We start from the raw sequence: 19,731 nt of genomic DNA, 5'->3' as shown, positions 1-19,731 counted from the left end.
TCTAGATTAGATCATTTAATATTTAGTAACGGGTAAGGGTTCCATCTCCCAGGAATCGCCTCTTGGGAGGAAGGTGGAGACGAGAGGAGGAGGAGGAGGAGGACGAAGACGAAGAGAGGAAAAGGACTAGGAGAGGAGAAGGACTAGGAGAGGAGAAGGACTAGGAGGGAGGGGGACGAGGAGACTAGGGGGGCGAGGAGAAGTGGGACGTAACCCATTTTCCCCCCCAAAAAAAAAATTGTCGACGACTTACAAGTTTTATTCAAGAGGAAATTTGTAGCGATTCGAAAATTGTGAAACTTGGCAATAAATCAGGAAAGTAAATATTGTCCACAAGTTGAAAAAGTATACAGATGTAATGACGTATTCTGAGCTGTAACACACACACACACACACACACACAAAACAAACATAGCAGTGAGCCTCCTTCAATCAAGACCATGGACAAGGAGGAGAGACCCTGGGGCGTGTTTACTAAGGGACTGAGCTGTGTTGATGGCTTTTGTCGAGAAACTTTAGACCGCCTGTACCTTGTTCTCTCATCTGGTTTTATTTACTAATTCAGACACAACATTACAGGTACAGGTGAATATAAAGATGAAAGTACAGGAGATATTACAGTTACACACGCACACACACATGTAAACAGGAGAACCATACGTGTACATCATCCACGTCAGGAAATCGTATGGTTTATAACTTGATGGCGGCACAGAAGGAGTGTAAACCCCCCAAAGAAGGCACTGGGGAGGGGGTGATAGGGAGGGGGTGATGGGGAGGGGGTGTAGATACGTGAAGGTGTAGTAGTGTGCGTAGTGACAGTATACAGTACACCCTACACCCGCTAAGATGTTGCTGGGTTGGCGGGTTTAGGTAACTCTTTGATTAGCTGTATATGAGAGTCTTTGTGTTCCTAACTGGATGTGAAGGAACGGGGGTCAGCTGTACTCTAAATGTTTACATGGTGTAGTTCGTATGTTGCTCACTAGGGGGATTTCCTTGAGGGGACGAGCAGTTTTTCCTCCAGTTTTCCCCAAGACAGTATCAGGGTAATGTTACGTCTTGAGAGGATAATTTCCCCCCAGTTTTCCTCAACGGCAAAATCAATGTGGGTTAGTGGATAATTTTCCTTCTTTCCATTTTCCTTTTAGTCAGCTTTGAGGAAAATATCAGTTTTATGAGGATAATTTCCCTCCATTTTTCCCCCAAAGGTCCAAAAATTTCCTAAGGAGACGATTTTTCCCTCACCTTCCTCAAAGCCGACATTGAGAATAAACTTCTTTGAGGAACTGAGGGTCGGCAGCCACTCCTCAAGAGACCCGCCTGGTGGCCTTCAGACCCTGAGACCGATTCAAGAGGAGGAGGGAGAGGGGGAGGGGTTAGAAGGAGGGGGAGAGGGAGGGGATGGGTTAGGAGGAGGAGGAGGATGTCTTCTCTGTCAAAGTGAGAGAGAGTTAACGACGCCAAGTTGCCAGGCCTCGGGAAGAAGTGTGTGATGGTTCTTTCATGTGACCTTTGTCTTTAGCAGTTAGTTCGTTCTCTCTCTCTCTCTTTCCCCCCCTCTCTCTCTCTCTCTCTCTCCCCCCCTTTCTCTCTCTCTCTCTCACTCTCTCTCCTTTTCCTTTCCCATCCTTCGCTCCCTTCTTTCTTCCCTTCCCTCCTCTTTCCCCCTTTTGACTCTCTTCACCCTTCCCTCCATCTCTCCTTCCTCTCTCTCTCCCATTCTTCCTCCCTTTCCCCTCTCTTCACTTCTCCTACTTCAACCCCTCCCTCTCTCTTCACTTTCCTCACTTCTCCTTCTTCCCTCCCTCTCTTCCTTCCTCCCATTCTTCCTCCCTCCCTCCCTTACCCTTTCCCCTCGCAGTGCCTTAAAAATGGTGTAAAATGACCTTCACTCGAGAGGCTTTCAGATAACAGGTTGGCAACAAGAGGTCACCGTCCCCCTCCCACACCCTCGACAGATTTGCTTTTAGGCAGAAGATAACTTGACGGGATTGGTATTATTAACGGCTTGGATTAGTACCTCACTTGACCACTTGGGGGGGGTGAGTGGTGTGTAACCTAACCTAACCAATTCACTCACCGCCTTTTAACACGGAAGTCAGATCATTTGCCGCCGACTCCCCGAGGAAGTTACTTTGGAGTTTACAGAGTCAATTAGCTTAGTTTAGTCAGTTCCATATTATACTGATTCCAAGGAACTCGCTGTGTTAACCTCCCAGTCGTCTTATTATTGTTACCCAAGAGAGAAATTCAGGATTCGGTATTTTATTTTCGTCATTTTCGCTATTATTCCAGAATGACAATGAAGGTCTTTTGTTATATATTTAACTATAACAAAGCCCATAAATCAGTCATATAAATAAGAGACCTTCATCATAAATAGTATCTGTACCTCTCCTGAAAATTGCTTGGGAGGGCACCCTAGGGAGCCGTATTGTGATCCCGTGTGACGCCCCGACAAAAGGTAAACAGGAAACCACCATTTGTAAACTGGCGCCACGCAACCAGGCCCTCCTCAACCATTAGTTCCGCTTTGTGTAATGGTTTTATTACCTCTGTGGCCTGTGGTTCTGACTGTGCCCCTTTTTTCCCGCCATTTACCGTGAAAAGAGCGGAGTTTGGCGTCGTATTTCAACAGCGTGAGTAAGGAGGGAGGGTTAGACGGTGGTTGAGGGAGGGAAGACTACGAGTGTGAACTCAAAGTGACTCTTGTTCTGACGGCCGTAAGCTTTCATTTTTACGTGAATATCCTGAAGGAATTTATTTATTTATCTTTTCATGAATTGTTATCTATGGAAAATTTATTATTCATTTATGTATTGCTAAAGTTTGAAAATTAAATTGTTTGTTTTACTGTTAGGTTAGGATACGTTAGGTTAGGATACGTTAGGTTAGGTTAGGTTTTTTGTCTCTAAATCAATGGAATTATAGGAACTGTGTCACCATACCCGGTCGTTATGATGAGAGTCGTCACCATCACGAGGATATAATGACATAGACAAGTGACAGTGATAATGAGGGGTGTGGCGGTGGGTGTAGAGGGGTGTGGCGGTGGGTGGGTGTAGAGGGGTGTGGTGGTGGTGGGTGTAGAGGGGTGTGGTGGTGGTGGGTGTAGAGGGGTGTGGTGGTGGTGGGTGTAGAGGGGTGTGGCGATGGGTGTAGAGGGGTGTGTTGGGCGACACGTGGTAGGGTCGTCAATAGGATGTTGGAGGGGCGTGTGTAGAGAATGGCGTGTGTAGGGTGTTGCGGAGGGCGTGTATAGGGTGTGGCGTGTGGTGGGAGAGGACCACGCCCTCCGCCCGCCTCGTCTACGCCTCCCCTGGGAGTCTTCTGCCGTCTGGTTGGCTCGTCTCCCTCTCTTGTTTCCCTGAGTCGTTGTGGCGGTGGTGTAGCGGTGGAGGAGGTGTGGTGGAGGTGTGGCGATGAGGGTGTAGTGGGGAGGTGGTGAAGTGGTGGAGGTGGTGAAGTGGTGGAGGTGGTGTAGTGGTGGTGTGGTGATGAGGGTGTAGTGGGAGAGGTGTAGTTGGTGTCCCCGTTGGCTATATACATATATATATATATAGGATGTGTGTGTGTGTGTGTGTGTGTGTGTGTGTGTGTGTGTTCCCCTACAACACTCTCTCAAGATAAACCAAACTCTACCACGTAATAAATCCATCAAAACGAAGAGACAAAACTTAAAGCACTTTCTCTGCATCCCGTCTCTCAAAACATCCCTCAATGAGTCACAGGAAAAAAAAACACAAGAAATGATGAATAATAAATCATGGAGGAAGGACAGAAGACGATAAAAGGCATCAGAAGTAAAGAAACAAGGAGGAGCTGGATGACGATGAAGAGGGAGGGAGGGAGGAGAGTCAGAGGCTCCTTGGGGATCTCCACGCCTGTGAATATTGTCTTGTTTACTGTTATGGTGCTCATAGGTTGGACACGGTAACTACCTTCCTCTGTTTGGCTTCCTCTTTCCTCAGTGTTGGAGGGAAGGGGCATGAGACGAGCCTATAGTGTGATGAGGCATGAGACGAGCCTATGGTGTGATGAGGCATGAGACGAGCCTATGGTGTGATGAGGCATGAGACGAGCCTATGGTGTGATGAGGCATGAGACGAGCCTATGGTGTGATGAGGCATGAGACCCGCTGCAGTTTCCTCCATTCTTATGTTCTTATGTTCTCTGCACTGAGTAAATTTTGACTGCAGTGTAACACGGTCTTGTTCTGCACTTCATTATTATTCCTTTCAGTTTGTTCGACTCGTTGATTTCTTCTCTATTCTGGTTTTCAAAGTTCCCAAAGTTCTGTGCCTGGACTGACCCTGTGACGTCACGTGTAAACAAATCAACACGTGCCTTGCATTGTGGGAACTGAATGGGTTGAAATCCGTGATTAATCCAGAATGTCAATACAACCCTCACAGTGTCCAGGGCAAGCTGTTGTGTCCACCTTTGTTCCCAAAAGGCAAAAATTCGAGAGGAAATTTGAGCCAGCGTCAGCAGGCCCTGAGTTCATTGCCTTTGGGAGCAGATTTCGTTGAAGAATATCACTAGGAACGTGTAGCCGAAAACAACACCCGCCATGACTGTTGTTTGAGTTTTCCGGCAATTAGACCCACAATGCACTTTGGTAAACATGTGACGTCACCTTGCAGAACGACCCCAGCCTCGGATTCCCAGAAATTAGTACGTCCCCTCCCTCACACTCTCCTCACCCCTTAACCCTTCACCCCTCCCCCTCCACCCCTTCCCCTCCATCCCTTCCCCTCCACCCTTCCCCTACATCCCCTCCCTCCTCTCCCTCCACTCCCTCCCCTTATACCCTCTCCCTCAGCCTCTTCCCCCTCACCATCCCCATCCTTTTACTCCCTCATTATCATCCCCAAACTCCACCTCCTCCCCTCACCCTCCACCTCCTCTCCTCACCCTCCCTTCCTCTCCCCCTCCTGTTCCACCCTCAGCCTCCACCTCCTTCCCTCACCTTCCTCTCCCTCACCCCCACCTCCCCACCCTCCTCTCCCCCTCACCTCCTCCCCCACCAGAAGGACACAAAACCCCCAGATTCCCCTCAGGAAATATGGACAAGTTTACCTCTTGTTACCCTACAATTAGGTGCACGTGTTTTCCCTTCCCTCCTACTACCCCCAATACCTGTGTTGGGTCCAGGTGTCTGTCTGTCTCATTAATGGGGTCCCAGGAGAAAGGGGGAGGGGAGGGGATGGGGGATTAGGGAAGAATTGAGACCATAAGGAGAGAGGGTTAGGGGAGGTTTATGCCTACATACATACATACATACATACATACATACATACAATGACACAGCATCTTTTAGCATGTCCAGAATATATAAACACAGTATTTACTTACGAGTCCAACCATCTTCTCACCTCACACGGGTCTCCACCGTTACAGATGTCTCCTACTGTACATAGTCTCCACTACTGCTGTTATCTCCTACCTGATATCCACTATTACAGATAGTGGTCTCCGCTTACCATTACCACAAACATCTCCTCCTTGTTCCTGTCCCTACCTTAACTTTGTGTGGTCTCTCCTCTCCTCTCCTCTCCTCTCCTCTCTGAGTGAATTATAGAAAGAAATATGGTATATGAAGTGAGACTATAAATAAATATTATGACAAAAAACCCAACAGCCCCCTCCTCTAGCCCCCATCATCAGCTAGGCCCCTCCCACCAGCCCCCATCATCAGCTAGGCCCCTCCCACCAGCCCCCATCATCAGCTAGGCCCCTCCCACCAGCCCCCATCATCAGCTAGGCACCTCCCACCAGCCCCCATCATCAGCTAGGACTCCCTAGCCCCCGAGGGAATCGCATGCTTCTTCCTGACAGCCCCCTCCCCCTCTTCTTCCTCCTCCTGCTCCTCCTTTGCCCTCACTCATTTCTTTGTACACTCTTTTCCTATTCTTGTTTTATGTTTTTATTTGTTTTGCTTTTGGTGATTAATTTTTTTGTTATTCGTCTCTCTCTCTCTCTCTCTCTCTCTCTCTCTCTCTCTCTCTCACCATAGTTCATCACAGCGTTCGTGTAAGCGTTCACCTCAAGTATGTTTTTAAATCCTCCTAAATCCGTCCCTGAACGCGATTTATCATACTTAAATTAACTGATAGATAAAATGGCGACCAAAATGCCCTAAGACTGTAGAGTGAATAGAGGCGGTGTCTGACTAGTACCCTTTCTTACCTGGAGAAACTACGCCAGACGAAGGATCGCCCGCTATAGGATGCTTGGGTATTGATGAATGATGTGGTTTTGACGATAGAAAACAGAAAGTGGTATTAAAAGTATAGATTTCTTGGATAAAAAACGAATTTGTGACACATTATAAACATACTATGCATACACAACCCTTCAACCCCCACCACTACAAAAAAAAAACACCCACAAAAACAATACTGTATTACACGTTTATTTATAGATTAAAAAGCGAATTCGTCACTCGATGGACTGCTTAATTTCTATGCATACTCAATTTGCATTTTTCCGCATTCCGAAATGAAAATGTTGGTGTTGGGGGAAAAACTCACGTTAATAGGGAGGACATTATTCACTCGTATCCCTCGCCTCAGTGAACATTCATATATGCTAAACTCTTTATCGCTTTTGACAGCACTAGGCCCGATGTTGTGTGTGTGTCCTCGGGGGGAGGGGTGGGGGTGTCTCCGTGTCTCATTCTCTCCCTATCTCCTGGTCTCATTATTTCTGTCTCATTCTCTCTCTGATTCTCTCTGTCTGTCCCTGTCTTACCATCTCCCTCCCTCCTCCCTATCTCCGTGTATCATTCTCTCCCTGTATCCTTTCCCTGTCTCTCCCTCCCTGTCTCATTCTCTCCCTGTCTCACTCTCTCCCTATTTCCCTCCCTCCCAATCTCCCTCCCTACCTACCTTCCTTCCTTCCTTCCTATTTACCCGCAATTTAGATGCTTTTGAATTAGAGCGACTGAATTAGATATGATTTAGAGAGATATTGAGGTTAGATAACAGAGAATTAGAGAGAAATAGAGAGAGAAAGAAACGGAGAATAGAATCTGAGAGAAACTATTTAGAATTTAGAGACAATTAAGAATTTGATATAAAAAGAGTATTGTTATGGTGGTGTGGTCTCGTGACATCTCTTTAGTCTCGTCTTTACAACATAAAACCTCGCTGTATTTTGTCTATTGTTGAATTTGTTGTATAAAAAAGTATGAATATTCCATTAAATTTACGCTTTTATAGTTCTGTTTGTAAAAAAAAAAAACAAATTATGCAGCACTATTATTGGTTTTACACTATGATTTTATTTACACGAGTGAATAGTTTTAGCGTCAGTGTCGTGTTTACTAAAAATGATAAACAAATTATTTTCTAGATCCCATTCACGTTGGAGCGATAGTTACGTCAATTGGATTTTCGTAAATGAGAATATCACAATATATCTGCCACTTAGGTAGATTAAAAGTAATACAAAACTATTTAACATCGGGAGAAAGTTTTTTTTTAAATATTAGATAAAGTCTGGGAGTTATTACGAGAGAATCATAAAGCCAACATAACCCGTAAATAAGTAGCTTCATCACGGTGCCTCCCTCACTACCCTTAGTTTTTAATATTTTCTGACTGTGTGCTAAAACAGCTATAAAGCTACGGGTGCCACAAAGGGCCACAGGGTACTACTGAAGTCTATAAAGTGTTCTGGAGGGCCACACACAGCCAAGGAGGGCCATATAGGGCCACTAAGAATGACTGAAGGCCACTGAGAGACGAAGTGGAACAGAAAGCCAGGAAGGAACTGAATAGATGCTGGGTACCTTATTATTATTTAGAGGACTATGGAGGGCCACACGAAAGCCACAGATGGCCACAAGGTACCACAGATGATCCCAAGGTACCACACAGATGGCCTCATGGTACCACAGACGGCCTCATGGTACCACAGACGGCCCCAAGGTACCACAGATGGCCCCAAGGTACCACAGATGGCCACAAATACCCATGGAAATACAGGGCCATAAAAGAAACGAACACTGGGCCCCACAGGACCTAACCACCTCGTTATCAGTGTTAATAAGAAGATTTACGGCCATACAGACGACCACAGACAAACCTGCAGGGCCACATAGAACCTCGCAGGGCCACATAGAACCTCGCAGGGCCACATAGAACCTCGTCACCTCTTTATCAGTGCCTATAAGACCATATACGGGCCATAGATAAACCCGTGGTGCCACATAGGGCCTCGGCACCTCACGTTATCAGTGAAGGGGGGGGCCAATATCTCCACGCATCTCCGGGAAGTGGCCTCTTGGGTGTCCCTATCTCCTAGAAGGGCAGTAAAAAGGGCCTCCCCGCTCATCATTTATCGCGGTATTAACTAAGAGGACGTCAGGCAAGATGTACTTTTTAGGTGAGAGGTCGCTGGGTCAGTGTATTTTGAGAGGGAGAGAAAGTGAGAGACAGACAGACAGACAGACAGACAGACAGACAGACAGACAGACAGTCATTAATCTAAAACAATAACATTCTATTAACATTACAATGCGATAGACAATATTTAGCGATTCAATATTCGTCATTTATTGGGTGAAAATGTTTTTAGTATAATTTCAAATCCGCTTATGGCAATACAGTGGAAATAATAGAACTAAATACTCATTAATTATTATGGCTGCTCTGTTTTTTTTTGTGATGGGTTTTTTTTTTGTTATATTGTATTTGTTCACGTGTTTATTTTCTTTGTTTCTTGTTTATTTTTTTCTTGTTTAAAGGTTTAGTGTGTTTGTACCGGGTCTTTAGTTACTTGTGTGTGTGTTTGTGGTTCTGACTTCTATGTGTTTGTTTAGATATTTTTTTTTGACTGACTGATGGATGTTTATCGAGTGTGAGGGATGTTGCTGTAGCTGCATGTCGCCTTAACTGATCTTACTGATGTATGATTTATCGAGGTTTAGAGATGTTTCTTTATCGTAGAACCTCTGTTTAATTGTGAAGCCATACTTCAGTTTTTTGTGTGTGCGTGCGTTTGTGTTTTAGCTTAAGGGAAATAATTATCTTACGAGACTTTAAAACACTAGACTATGGAGAAAAGGGGGGAGGAAGAGGAGGAGGAAGAGGAAAAGGTGGTGGGAGAAATGGAGAAGGAGGAATAGGAGGAAGAGACGAAATGGAGGAGGAGGAGAGAAATGAGGAAGGAGAAATGGAGGAGAAGAAGGAAAAGGAGGAAACGGGGGTGGAAACGCAGGAGGAGGAGGAGGAGGAGGAGGATACTGCAGGAGACATTTCAATAATCCTACAGGAGTTTGTCACAAATGAGAGACATTACTCCAAAGTGTCAGAATAGGACGGATGGGTTGTGTCACCTATTGTCTCTCTCTCACCTGACACGTTCTCAATTCTCACCTGACACGTTCTCAATTCTCCAAGATTTTTACATTATTTTTTTCCCGTTACTAAGAATAAAGACAAACTGATGTTGTCAAGTCATCGTGATATATTGTTGCCATATTTCACTGCTATCGTTCACTCCCCCCTCCCCCTCCATACCATCTTCCCCCTCCCCCTCCATACCATCTTCCCCCTCCATACCATATCCATACCATCTTTTCCCTCATCCCCTCCATACCCCCCTTCCCTCATACCCCCTCCCACATCCGCTCCCCCTCTACGTTCTTGGTGAAGTATGGAAATTTCAGTTGGAATATCAAGTAGAGTTGGGAATCGTTGTTGGGAATTTGGTGAGAAGACCTCCCCTACCCCCTCCACACCCCTCCCCCCTCCACCCTCCCCCCCACCCTTGAGTTGTTTGTATGGGGGGGGGGCACAAACTGTTGTTGTTTTTGACGCTCCCTGTGTTTTTTTGGCGCTGCTAGGTCTTGTTTTGGAGGCTTTGTGTGTGTGTGTGTGTGTGTGTGTTTGTTTGGAAGATTTAAGTTGTTTGTATAGATGTTCTGTGTTTGTTTAGGGCTCCCAGGTCTTGTTTGGAGGATAAGTGTGTTTGTACAGTGTCTTTAGTTGCTTGTTTGTGTGTTTGTTTGGGGCTCTGACTTGCTTGTGTTTGTTTAGAGGTTCTACTGATTTGTGTTTGTTTTGTGTCCTTGTTCCGTTTGTTTGTTTAACATCCTGTGGGACCTTGGTTCGCAGTAGCTAAGGGAAGTGATATATGAGCGGGTCTAGTTCCAGTCACGTACTTATAAATTGAAGGGGATTGAGAACACCAGGTAATGAAAAGACTTACCTGGAGAATCATTGAGAATCCATTAACCTGAGGGTGTTGAGAGCGTCCAATCGCGTCATCTTAACTACACCCAACCAGCCAGGGTTAATATACCAGTAATAATAATTCAATTCTGAACATGAGAATTTGGCTGGCAAAAATCCATTAAACAAAATCCTAACACATTATTCACTTACGTCTGAAGCTGAATAAATAATGAAGGTAATTATAAAAAGGTGAATACGCCCCACAAACACTCCTCTATTGACAAAGGCGCGTGAATTATATTTAGTAATATATAATTCACATATTCCTTCACAAAAATACTGATTGCCTATTTACATTTATCCTACCTCAGCAAGTCCAATTTATATTTCTGCTCCCTGTGTTTACACTGGACTTCACAATAATCTGGTAGAATTAGCTCATGATCCCGGCGAGAAAATTAGTTGGCGCTAGAGTTTGGACCGCGAGCAAATCATTCAGCGTTTCCCAGAGTCTGTAAATATAGTCTTGGCGGTCCTGGTGGTCCTGCTGGCCCGCTTGCCGGCGAGTCTGTCCGTTTGCTTGTCTGTCTGTCTGTCTGTCTGTCCAGTCGACCTCCTCCAACTGCTGCCGACTGACTCTCACACACGAAGGTACGTACGTGTTTACCGGGGTCATTGGGTCCTACTTTTGACAAACTTTGCTCTAGGATTTCTTATTTACTGAGATACATAGCCAAGATTTTTACACAGTACTATTACTGCTTACCTGCCACATACAGTTCATTAGTCTATCTATAAAACTAACGTACCTAGAGTCTGTAAAGTCAGGTCCACATTGTTTATTTACAACAACAACAAAAAAGATAATGCAAACATCAAAACAAGAAATAATGAATAAAGAAAAAAAGTGTGAACTAGAGAGGCGGACCATATCTCACCTGGGTGATAATGGTCCGAATCTGATTGTCAAATATACCAAAACTACAAGAGCTGGAGGTTTCTGACAGTTCCACGTTAATGTAGAGGAAATAAACTATACATGATGTACTTTTCGTAATGACATCACCATTCGTTTTGGCGTGACATCAAAGTTCGCCGCTATTCTGTTTCGGTGCGATTTCGGTCTTTTTTTTTTCGTGTCCTCAGTCCTCAGAAACATTGTATTTTACGTTCATATTTACACTGGAAATATGGAATTGGTGTTTCTGTTATACTGTAAAGTTGGAATTGGAATGTATCTTTTAATTTTCTATTTATTTAATGAAAACGGGTGATGGACTGAATCACCCTCGGTCGACGCAAAATGTTGTTTTTTAAATCACATTCACAAATTGGAAAAAGTGAGCATAACAAAATATTTACTTTTCATATTAATAATAAAAAATAATAATTCTCACTCTCCAATCTGTGCCATTAAGACTTGACTCATTAAAGATAAAGTATTATTGCAAGTCAGAAGGATAATCTTAAATATTGTTTTTCCTAACCAAAAATAATCGAAATTTAGGAAAGACTGTGACGAATTATTATGTGTCGGGAATAAATAAATAAATTAAATGCTGTTGCGAGTTTTACAAGTGTTTTTCTTTTTACAGATGAATAATTAACATAGAATAAACAAATAAAAGTTGTTATTCTGTCAAAACTTCCTCCAAATGAACGCAAGTCACGGAACGCTACCTACCAATCAGAGCAGACGATGCACCCAGTCTTGATTCGACATTATAAAGTGAATAAATCTATATTAAAGGATAGATAATTGCGTGTACAGATAGAAAATTGCGTGTACAGATAGAAAATTGCGTGTAATAGAGAGATAGACATACCACAGTACTCAAAAGACATGAAGAAAAAAAACTCAAATGTCATCGATAATGTGAGTAAATGGGGGAAAAAAACTACCCCTCTCCTTAACCTCCCATCCCCTCAGGTACCCTTCCACCACCCCCCCCCCTCCACCTCTCTCTCCTCCCCTTCCCGTCCCATACATATCCCCGTGGGACAGTCCCGTCTCATTACTCTGTCCATACTCAACACAACAGAGCGTGGCTGGGAAGGGCTCCAGGGACTACACCGCCGTACTCTGGCTAAGGGATTATCGACCTTTGTGGTGAGCGGCGGTAAGGGCAGGAATAGCCTGCTAGGGTGTAAACGGGTGTGAAAAATGGCCGATTGATTAACTTATACGGGAGAGAAATGCCATTCATTATACACTTTCATGATCTGAATTATTATACACGGGACAGATGAGAAGTAGGTGTATCCTGTATGATGTTGGTGTGGATGGGTGTTCAGTTATATGAGGGACATACATACATACATACATACATACATACATAGATGAGGAAAATGACGATAAAGAGCTTAATGGTTTACTGATCATTATTTTAATTGGGGTTCATCCTATTATTAATGTAATTAATCTCTTGTGTAGTTAACTATTGCCTAGAGTGGGTTTTTGATCGAGTATAAAAAAGTCCCCTGATCTAGTGTAATAAAGTCCCCTGATCTAGTATAACAAAGTCCCCTGATCCAGTGTAATAAAAACCCCTGATCTAGTACAACAAAGTCCCCTGATCTAGTGTAATAAAGTCCCCTGATCTAGTATAACAAAGTCCCCTGATCTAGTGTAATAAAGTCCCCTGATCGAGTATAACAAAGTCCCCTGATCTAGTGTAATAAAGTCCCCTGATCGAGTATAACAAAGTCCCCTGATCTAGTGTAATAAAGTCTCTGATCTAGTATAACAAAGTCCCTGATCTAGTGTAATAAAAACCCTGATCGAGTATAACAATCTAGTGTAATAAAACCCCTAGTATAACAAAGTCCTGATCTAGTAAACAAAGTCCCCTGATCTAGTGTAATAAAGTCCCTGATCTAGTATAACAAAGTCCCCTGATCTAGTGTAATAAAAACCCCTGATCTAGTATAACAAAGTCCCTGATCTAGTGTAATAAAAACCCCTGATCGAGTATAACAAAGTCCCCTGATCTAGTATAATAAAGTCCCTGATCTAGTGTAATAAAGTCCTCTGATCTAGTATAACAAAGTCCCCTGATCTAGTGTAATAAAAACCCCTGATCGAGTATAACAAAGTCCCCTGATCTAGTATAATAAAGTCCCTGATCTAGTATAACAAGTATAACAAAGTCCCCTGATCTAGTGTAATAAAAACCCCTGATCGAGTATAACAAAGTCCCCTGATCTAGTATAATAAAGTCCCCTGATCTAGTGTAATAAAGTCCTCTGATCTAGTGTAATAAAGTCCCCTGATCTAGTGTAATAAAAAACCCTGATCTAGTATAATAAAGTCCCCTGATCTAGTGTAATAAAGTCCTCTGATCTAGTGTAATAAAGTCCCCTGATCTAGTATAATAAAGTCCCCTGATCTAGTGTAATAAAGTCCTCTGATCTAGTGTAATAAAGTCCCTGATCTAGTATAACAAAGTCCCCTGATCTAGTGTAATAAAGTCCCCTGATCTAGTGTAATAAAGTCCCCTGATCTAGTATAACAAAGTCCCCTGATCTAGTGTAATAAAAACCCCTGATCTAGTATAATAAAGTCCCCTGATCTAGTATAATAAAGTCCTCTGGATCTAGTGTAATAAAGTCCTCTGATCTAGTATAACAAAGTCCCCTGATCTAGTGTAATAAAAACCCCTGATCGAGTATAACAAAGTCCCCTGATCGAGTATAATAAAGTCCCCTGATCTAGTGTAATAAAGTCCTCTGATCTAGTGTAATAAAGTCCCCTGATCTAGTGTAATAAAAACCCCTGATCTAGTATAGCAAAGTCCCCTGATCTAGTGTAATAAAGTCCTCTGATCTAGTGTAATAAAGTCCTCTGATCTAGTGTAATAAAGTCCCCTGATCTAGTATAATAAAGTCCCCTGATCTAGTGTAATAAAGTCCCCTGATCTAGTGTAATAAAAACCCCTGATCTAGTATAACAAAGTCCCCTGATCTAGTGTAATAAAGTCCCCTGATCTAGTGTAATAAAGTCCCCTGATCTAGTATAACAAAGTCCCCTGATCTAGTGTAATAAAGTCCTCTGATCTAGTATAACAAAGTCCCCTGATCTAGTGTAATAAAAACCCCTGATCGAGTATAACAAAGTCCCCTGATCTAGTATAATAAAGTCCCCTGATCTAGTGTAATAAAGTCCTCTGATCTAGTATAACAAAGTCCCCTGATCTAGTGTAATAAAAACCCCTGATCGAGTATAACAAAGTCCCCTGATCTAGTATAATAAAGTCCTCTGGATCTAGTGTAATAAAGTCCTCTGATCTAGTATAACAAAGTCCCCTGATCTAGTGTAATAAAAACCCCTGATCGAGTATAACAAAGTCCCCTTGATCTTGACCAGTTCACCTGGCCCATGTGCCCACATCCACCCCCAGAATGACACTGACATCCTTCCACTCACTGCGCGATGTTTTATGTGTTTCTCGTGGTAGCGTGTGTTGGGGGGCCGCCAGCACTGCCTTGCCTCCCACTGACCTGAACACCGTTTCATCGGTAAATATAATGGTTCTCCAGTATTCTTCTCTATGTGGAAGGTGTTCCAATGCAAAACCGAATCGACACTCCTTGTGAGTAGGTGTTAGCCACCCTTTGTGAGCTGGAATATGGCAGTCGATCCCGGCTTCAAGAACCCCTTACATACGATGACTTAACTCCCTTAATATGATGACTTAACCCCTTGAATACAATGACTTAACCCCTTGACTAAGATGACTTAACCCCTTGACTAAGATGACTTAACCCCTTAAATGTAAAAACTTAAGGGTAACAACAAACTTATGAAGACAAGGTACCCTCCAATAAGGTTTCGTTCTCACGTAATTCACCTAAAAGAAATATTTTACAATCTACAACCCAAATGTAAACTATCTTAAACCCGGGTCACGTTAAGTTACAAATAATAGCCAATTTAGCTTGATGCAAGTAAACAAACATCACATAAGTAGATATTTTCCAGATTAAAAATAAGTAAATCGTGTTTTTTTACGTTAAATTCAACCTTAAATGAAAAATTAAGAACTCATGTAATTGTTTTATGCTACAGTACAAAGTTGGTTGCTGTCAAAATGGTGTCAAAACTGCACTGACACTCAAACATAAATAGTACGTCAAGAATATTGTTTTAAAGTTTATATTTGATAATTTTTGTCTGGTAAAACGATAACGTATCTAGTTAAGGTTGTCAAGTCTCAGTTAATCTTAATATATTTCCTGACTTTATTGTTGTTTTAGATTAAAATCAACTCGTTCAGATCAATTCTCAAGCCATCAGTTAACAGGTACATTCATTTCACAAATCTTGATGAGACTCTGGCCCTGATCCGACATACTGTACCTCCCCCTTCGTCCATTCTCTTCCCAGTTATGCAAGACCAATAACTTCAAAATCTCTCTCTCTCTCTCTCCTGTTTACTTATTAGCCACACATCTTGCCCGTCTCCCTTGTCTTATGAGCTCTGCATGTTTGTTCTCGGATTGTGAAAGTAGATTAAGGAGGAGGGCTCGTTTTCCCTTGTGGATCCGGAGATGTTTACACTAGCGTATATGAAAGTTGCCAGGAATATTATTTGTCTTTCATTGTTCTCCAAAATATTTCGGGGTCTATGTGAGGAAATTTCAGAAAAGGCAAAAGAGTGGAACTGAGAAACTCGCTGAAGACGGAACGGGTGTTAAGAATCCTTGATAAATAAAACTTTAAATGGTAATTTTATAGGATGGTACGAAGTCGTTTCAAGTGATAGTCATCTTGATCTCTGGATTTATGGCCCAAAGTTTGAATGGCGCGTCATTTTTAATTCATGAATAATGAAAATGCAATTCAGATCGGTAGGAGAACGATTAAAAGATATTATTAATCCGGTTATAAAATAATAAATTATCTTTGAATTACGAATAGATTTTTGTCAATATTATCGTGTTTGTGGTACATTAAATGAGGTTCTATGTATATAATTTTGAGTTGTGTAAATTTTGGAGATGGAACAGGGAGCTTTGGAAGGTTCTCAAACGCTCCACAAATTAACATTCACACGCTGGACGAGTATTATCGATCCGTCACCTTGTTGCCATACGCGTGCCGACTCTTTGTGACCAGATTTATAGCCGAGAAATGTTGCAGTTGCCAGTAAGTAAATATTTCACTGGCTATGATCCTCTATGTTAATAATTTCTCTCTCATTTCCGATCTTCCTTCCAAAACCCTCTCCTCTGTTTCTCTTCCAGATCTCTTCTTTCCCCTTCTTTCTCTCTAAAACTTACCATCTACCCTTTCCATCTAATACATCCTTTTCCTTCATTTCTCCTTTCGTTACCTCTCACTTTCTCTACACCTCATTTTATCTACTCTCCTTCTTTTCCTGCTTTTTATCTTCACATCATTTTCCTCTTCTGCTCCTCCTCCTATTCTCCTCCTCTTATTCTTTTCTTCCACCTCCTGTTGTTCTCCTCCTCTACCTCCTATTCTTCTGTTACTCCTCCATCCCCTGTTTCTTCTCTTCTTCCTCTTTATCATCATCTTCCCACACCCCCCAAAACAAATACCTCAGCTCCTTAAATTGATAATTACCTAACCTAACCCAACCCAACCTCACATAACCCAACCCAACCCAACCCAACCTCACATAACCTAACCCAACCCAACCCAACCCAACCTCACATAACCTAACCCAACCCAACCCAACCTCACATAACCTAAACTTGCAATAAGATCTTCACTTACCCCAATCAGCTGCCTCCATCCATAGACCTGCAAGAGACATTTATTAAACACTGTATTGCGTCACAAACGTTTCCTCAATACCAAGACACAAACGCTTACTGATAAGACACAAACGTTTCCTCAATAGCAAGACACAAACGTTTCCTTAATTTACGTTTAGATTAGCACCATCTGTTAACAGCACCGGTGACAGAATCTCCACCAGCTGTACGATACCTACTAACACCATCTGTCCCACCACTTTCAACAACAATACCATCCCAACCATCTGTACCAGGGTAATACCTACACATAAACCAGCTGCACAAAAATATTTTGCAAGTACCATCTGTTCCAGTACCACCACAACCAAGATAACACCAGTACAATGAATCTTCCTTCCCATCCATACTCCTCTAGCTCTCCCCATAATACTACTCCTCTCTACCTCTTCCTACCCCCTCTCCCCCCTGCCGTTCAAGACACAATTACATATAACCATTTATCCTGTGGTGTTCCAATTACACTATCGGCGAGCTATCGTGTGACGCATATACCAGCGGCCAACACCGGCAGGGGGCATACAAATGTGCTGGATATCAAGAGTCCTGGGGGGGGAAGGGGAGGGGAGAGGGGGAGGGGGAGGGGAGGGGAGGGGGAGGGGAGGGGGGGAGGGGAGGGGGGGGAGGGGGAGGGGAGGGGGAGGGGAGGGGAGAGGGGAGGGGAGGAGGAGGAGAGGGGGGAGGGGAGAGGGGAGGGGGAGGGGAGGGGGAGGGGGAGGGGAGGGGGGAGGGGAGGGGGAGGGGAGGGGAGGGGGAGGGGGGGAGGGGAGGGGGAGGGGAGGGGAGGGGAGGGGAGGGGAGGGGGAGGGGCAGGGGAGGGGGAGGGGCAGGGGAGGGGGGGAGGGGAGGGGAGGGGAGAGGGGAGGGGAGGGGGGAGGGGGAGGGGGAGGGGAGGGGGAGGGGAGAGGGGAGAGAGGGAGAGAGGGAGAGGGAGAGGGGAGGGGCAGGGAGGGGAGGGGCAGGGGAGGAGGGAGGGGGAGGGGAGGGGAGAGGGGAGGGGGAGAGGGGGAGGGGAGGGAGAGGGGGAGGGGGAGGGGGAGGGGAGGGGAGGGGGAGGGGAGAGGGGAGGGAGAGGGAGGAGAGGGAGGGGAGGGGAGGGGAGGGAGGGGAGGGGAGGGGGAGAGGGGAGGGGAGGGGAAGGGGGAGAGGGGGAGGGAAGGGGAGGGGGAGGGAAGGGGAGGGGGAGGGGAGGGGGAGGGGGGGGGGAGGGGAGGGGAGGGGGGGGGGGGGAGGGGGAGGAGGGGAGGGGAGGGGGAGGGAGGGGGAGGGGAGGGGGGAGGGAGGGGGGAGAGGGGAGGGGAGGGAGGGGGGGAGGGGGGAGGGGAGAGGGGGAGGAGGGGAGGGGGAGGGGAGGGGGAGGGGGGAGGGGGGGGAGGGGGAGGGGGGGGGGGGGAGGGGAGGGGGAGGGGAGTGGGGGAGTGGGGGAGGGGGGTGAGAGGTTAAGAGTTGGGGTAGGGGGTGATGAGGGAGGGGGTGATGAGGGAGGGGGTGATGAGGGGTATGAGAGGAGACGAGGGGATGATGGAGAGAGAGAGAGAGAGAGAGAGAGAGATATTTGCATCAGTCAACGTGAAAGTTGAAATGAAATCTTTAATTACGTGTAAAACTCTTGACTCTCACTTTTCTTTTAATTCGCTATACAGTGACTTGGATTGTTGCTGTCTGTCGCGTCTGTTGGTCCTGTTACTGTGTGTTTACTGCTGTTGGTTACTGCTCCGGCTGCTACTACTATCACCAACACTACAACCATCACCACTATTACCACCAATGCCTATAAACTCCTGCCTTTACCCTTCCAAGTTTGTTAATTAATATTTTGGGGGACAGAACACAAGAGTTAGGCTTCAGAGAGCCACTAGTGGACCTCTAGAGGGACTGTACAGTACTCAAATCTGGTCACTAGAAAATCCTTATACATCCATGATAATTAATATACATAAAACTGATGAAAATTATAAGTTTATAGGATCTGTGAAACGGAGATAAATGTAAATGCTTAATGAATGATTGACAGGTGGATAGACAGACTGATAGAGACAGGTACACACACACACACACAAATAAACAGACAAGTGGGCTATGAACATCTATGTAACCCGATTCTTCCCTCAGTGAGACTTTTTAAGACTTCCCCCACACACCACCACCACCAGCTGATAACAAAATCACATTTGTTCCAAAGTCATCAATTTGCATACTCAGATACTCCCCCTTTACGTACGTTTAAGATTAAATCAGGGATAGGGTAAATCCTAATTGGGTACGATCGTCGAATTTGTTGATATTTAGTATACAGATTGTCAGGATCAGTCAGGCTATACATGATTAGAATCCAATCAATATATTACAGTAATACCCCGATTGTTTACCGTCCTCGCCTGGGTGTTGAGAGGGACTGTACTTTGCCATGAGATCTGTGCCGAAATATTTATGGATAAACTTTTTACTACTCGACGTCGAGATAGAAAAGGCAACAAACTTTCATAGGGGTGGATAAGGAGTTTTGTATTTGTCCCAAGGAGGGATTAAGGTTTAGATAAAGGGTATGTATTTGCAGGAAGATGGTGTTAAGTGTTGGAAGTCCCTCCAACTAACAGTAGAATCACGCGTCACACGGAAGGTAATGACAAGTCTGGTGTAATCCTCCCCCCCCCCTCCCCCTAGAATGTAAACAAACACTCACTCACTCCCTCCCTCACACGAGATATACAGTACACGCTGAGACTCGGACATCTTTCACTAGCTGCCGCCACCACCA

The sequence above is a fragment of the Homarus americanus genome, unplaced genomic scaffold (assembly GCF_018991925.1).
Source record: "Homarus americanus isolate GMGI-L3 unplaced genomic scaffold, GMGI_Hamer_2.0 scaffold19318, whole genome shotgun sequence".
In the NCBI taxonomy this organism is placed as follows: Eukaryota; Metazoa; Arthropoda; class Malacostraca; order Decapoda; family Nephropidae; genus Homarus; species Homarus americanus.
The sequence above is the reverse complement of the archived record's forward strand: the minus strand, read 5'-3'. Positions refer to the sequence as shown.